Here is a 5,119-nt window from a genome sequence, read left to right on the forward strand (position 1 = left end):
ATGCTGAAATAATTAAGATCACGTTTACAAGTGGGAATTCCAAAATTGTTAATATGCTTCTTCAGACAGCCAGAGGTCTTACCAGCCTGCTCACAGGGGTTTCCATCCCAGCCAGGCTGTGCCACCCAGCAGGGCTGGCGCTGGGACAGACGGGCTTTTTGCTGTCCCCTGGGCACAGCTCTGTCTGGCCAGAGGTCAGCCTGCCCGCCGGCGCGTCTCTTGGACTAGCTCCTTCCTCTCTAGGTCACCGTCACTAGCACAGAAAGCAGAGAAGGGAAGAGATGCTCAGCGCTGGGACCAGCGCTGGGACATGATGGGGGCGCAGGGGGCTGTGGCACGTAGCCCGTAGCCCGTGGCTAGGAGGGGGTCCGAGGGTGAGAGGAAACAGCCGTCTCCCTGGCACAGAGGGGATGTCTGAGTCCCCTAACTCAGTACAATGCCAAACTGCAACCCCCCCACCCCCCCAATGGGCGCTGCACGGGCGCTGGTAGGCTTTCTGCACCCGGGGAGCAGGAATGGGGCTGTGTGGGCCGGGCGGCAGAGGTGCCCCCTCGCCTGGCCAGAGCAGCCGTGTGGGGGCCGGGTGGCACAGCTGCAGGGCTGTCCCCAGCGCCCCACCGCCGGCCGCCCCGCGGGCGAGGAGGCGGCGGCAGGGTTGCCCACTAGCCCCGGCGGCTGCGCGGCCGGCTGTCCCACCGCGTGGGGCTGTGAGCCAGCGCGGCGCTCGGCTGGAGCCAGCCATCTCCCGGTGCGGCTCACAGGGATGCCTGGCACCCTTGCCGTAGGCAGCGAAACGTTTGCTGCTCTGGGCTGGAAGGGCCAAGCGTTCAGCGCGGGGCCCGAGGCACAGCGAAGGTGCCCGTCCCTGCGCGGGGCTTGCCCACAGCACGGCAGAGCCCGGCGCGCGTTGGGCAGCACGCACCTTGCAGGTGGGGCGACTGAGTTGCAGGATAGTTTAGCAACATTAAGCTAAGCTACATCCAATATAGCACCAAGTCGGAGGTTTACAGCATATTAAAAGCATACCCAGCTTCTGAATCGCAGATCTGGGACCTTTGCTAGCGGAAACGCTGCTAGATGACAGCAGGGGCTTCACATACTTGCAGAGGTTTTTAAAAAACAAAGTAGGAGTGCAATAAGAATTCATTCTTGTGGTTGCTGACGTTGCCCTTTCTGTTCAATGGAAACAACATCCCTGCTTCATTCCTTTACATAGCTAACAACATCATGGACATCTTTGAGCAGCATGTTGTTTAGATACAGAAAACACCCTGAGTCCAAAACCTTGGGTTGCAAGCCCAGCTTTGCACATGGAAGACGGTTTGTCAGCTAGGAAATGGAAGTAGGATTGTGAGCAAAAAAGATTGTGAACTTCTAACTTCACATGAATACTTCATACAAACCTTAAAGAAAAAACAAATGGCATAAGGAAACAGATGGCAAAACAAAAACAAATCAATAAGTACAGCCTAAAGGATAGTATACTTTTATTTATGAAAATGTTAAACCATGTTTATATAATAGAATAATCAAACTGAAATAAAACCTTATTGCAAATTTGTATATGTGATGCAGCTGCAGGGGGACAAAACCATTCCTGAGTGACTAGAAATGTTTCTTCTGCTTTCTTCCATTTCTTTCAAGCCTTAATTAGAACCAGATGTTTCTTATTTCCTTTCTTTTTTGTTTTCAAGCCTGAAAAACTTATGGTGCCAGCAGTAAACACCATCTTTGACTTTTTTTTATGTGTCAACTGCATCTGGCTGTCAGAGTCACAAACCAGTAAAATTCCAGCAAATCAGTGCAAGCTTTTCACGCCTGCTGTCATTCCCATTGGGAGTGGGAAACTGGCATCACTGCTCCTGGGGCTGCCACACAGGAGCCATAAAAATCCCAGAGTATGTCTGAGAACCTTGTCCCTGGTAAATAACGCTGGAGGAGACTGGAATGCCACATACCGTGAATGCAGCTTCCTCTCCTGTAGTCTTACAGTGCTGGGACTGATTTCTAGTTGCTTATTTGCTATTCAGCTGTATAGATCTGCATTCTATTTTGCATTTCTTCTTCCTCCTCCTCAGAGAGGCAATTGCTGGTAACCACAGCAAGCAGACGTAACCATTCCTGCTCCGATTTCATGCCCTTGCTGTGGCATTGCCCTCTTAGGTATCATTCCCTGCAGAATATTTTGTCATTAAATGGCAGCAGTCTGTATGTGAGAGCGTTCCTTCTGGATCAAATCACAAAGTATGCTGTAGTATTTATAATTATGTTTTTCATCAACTTTTAAAATGTATTTTCATTCTAAGAAGTGCATCAAATCTAGAAATCCATGAAATACAGCAATTACATAGCAAAGGGTTAAACTACTGTTCTGAAAAAGTCATCAGAGGACAAGCTATGCCTTATTTGACAAATATTATGTCTGTTACTCCCACATATTTTGAGCAAGCACATATTTTACCTAGAATAGATTTTAAAGGCAAGAGCCCTGCGGTTTTCCAGTTGTCTTTCTCCCTTTGAACATATGTGCTGCTGTGCAGTCCTCAGGAGTCAGGCTTGCTTCCACTACTGCACATGCTGAAGGGCTTTTTGGATAAAAATCTATTCTGTTTTCTTCCGCCAGCTTCTGTACCAGTAACTCCTACCCCAGATGCTGTAGTTCAGAGGAACTGACCCGTGTGGGAGGAGGGCATTAAGGTACAGGATACACCAAAGTTTTTTAGTACCTCAGTCTTAAGGATGAACGAACCTGTAGGATTGAAATGCTGTGCAGACGAATGAAGCTGGGTTAATTAACAATATACAGCTGTGGGCTGGCTTCAGGGGCGGTGGGTTGGCTGATGTGGATAAGGTGCAGCTGTGGCTGTTCCTGCTAAATAGTTAAATAGCTCTAAGGACCACATGGAAGAGGAGTAGCTAATGCTGAGAGACCTGGAAGAAGCAGAGGGAGGGGAGTGAGTGCCCTGGAGGTAGGAGAGACGAGGAGAAGGATGCAGCAGAGGCAGGAAGCAGAGGGACTGGCCTGATGAGGAAACAGTATGGACAGTAGATGAACCTTAGGAAACCTTGTGGGGGATTGATGGCTATGCTGGAGCAAGGCATGGGAACTATTTATTGAAGTTAACCTGCAATGGGATGGTAAAAACTTTGTTGCAGCCTACTAGTTTGCTAGTGCTGTGACAATGCTGTGCTGCCAAATTTACTCTTAGTTCAAGCTAGATTTAGATACAAGGGAAAAAAAGTATTTATTTCCAAAATTTAGAATAAATACCACAGTTAATAAACTTTACAGAGATGCAGATAACATAAATGAGAGAAAGCCACATTTAACCCATTTATCCTCATGATAAAACTGCCATGGGCTCCTTCCCTCCTGTCAGACAGTTCTTACCCTGCCCATGTGTGCCTCTGCCGAAGGAGCAGACCTCACAGCACAACTGTTCCATGCCACAGGCATCTTGGGGCTCTAGTTCTGTCTCAGGGATGCAGATGCCTGTTGGTGCTTGCAGCACATGAGGTGCAGTGCTGGAGAGCACCACCAAAATTCATTTCATGTAACGGGGCTCCAGCTCCTGTGCTCTGACTCCTGTCCATGATGCAAACCTTGGCACTTCAGTTAGGACAAGCAGGTGAGGTCCAAAACTCCCTCTTGGTCCAGGCTAAAGTGCTAGTTAGTGTGGACACTCCTGGCAGCGTGGTCAGGGACCCAGGAACTGCAGGAGCAGCCTTGCCTTTAAGCTCCCAGCTCAGAGATGCTCTTTTTCCCAGGACATCTTGATCCCTTGTTACCTTTCCTCTGTGCTACCAACTCCTCCATAGCCCACGGACCACACTGGGTGAGCTCTCATGGTTTCAGGCAACACTGTCCCAAGACTGGGCTGCCCATAGTGCATATGAGTGTCTCCCCCCGTGCCTCACTCCAACAGCAAGGCAGCATGAAGTCCCAAGTCACCCCCACCTTCCCAGGTGAGCCAGGCTTCTGCCACATGTGGGAGCTGCTCTGTCTTACATGGATCAAACGCCAAAACGTGCGTTTTACGTGACTGACTGACTGAGACAGGGCAGGTGGCCTGTCACCAGCTTTCCCTTGGCGTCAGCCCTGGGAGTAAGCACTCAGGCTGGCAATGCGGTTGGAGATTGCCACAACCCCAGGGGATACAGTGACATTGGTACATTTGATTTTCTAATGCAAATTGGTTGATTCCCCAACTGGTTTATGTAAAGCTGCTTCTAGGTTCTTTTAAGTTTAGGACTGGTCATTTTCAGAAGTCTTATGCAACTCTTCCAGATTTGTGAGCAACCAGATGAAATGGGAATTTAGGAAGCACTGACTTTCTCTCCCTTACCTGGAGAAATACAGAAGTTTTCTTACATGCCGGTGAGTGCATCCCACTCACAGTTCTCCATAGCTGACAACCCCCCCACCCCACCTCTGTCAAACATGTAGCAACATGGTATAAAAATGGAATGATGAAAGCAAGCCATGGGACTGTAATCTTTAATGAACAATCGATTTATCTCCAAAATGCAGTCTGAGAGTAGCCAAAATTATTAGCTCCTTTTTGTCAGGTACAGCCCCTAGTTTTAATGTTAGAAACTGGTGAAAAATATGAAGAGGACAAAATCTATACTGGCTAGCATTTCTTCAGATCTCTCAGTTTTTGTTTCAGAACGCATTATCATCTTACAGCAGAAAAAGGGTTTCCTTTTCTTTAAAGGAGAAAAGGAGTAAAGTCAAACAAAATCCTAAATATTTTTATTATTAAGCTTGCCAAACAGATTCTGTTCATGCAGTTCTGTTTACTTGGCTTGCTGGCTGGTCCATCACGTATGACACAGGAGACCAGATCCAAATCTGGGACCTCCTTTTTCCATAACATTTGGCTGTCGTGGATCTGTGAAACTACTGCCCAGACCTCAAAAAGACTTGTTTTCACCTGTTTTGTAAATGACAATTAAACAGTAGAATCAAGGGAATTCAACAGGCAGCACTGACCTTTCCTGAATTCAAGTCCCACTCATTCAGATGGCTGGGTGGGCTGTGAGAGTAACCTACCTGTCCCACCCATCCTGCCCCATAAACTGCTACATTTTTTCCCGTGAAAACATGACAGACATA

Source organism: Falco naumanni, chromosome 2, assembly GCF_017639655.2.
Source record: "Falco naumanni isolate bFalNau1 chromosome 2, bFalNau1.pat, whole genome shotgun sequence".
NCBI lineage: Eukaryota > Metazoa > Chordata > Aves > Falconiformes > Falconidae > Falco > Falco naumanni.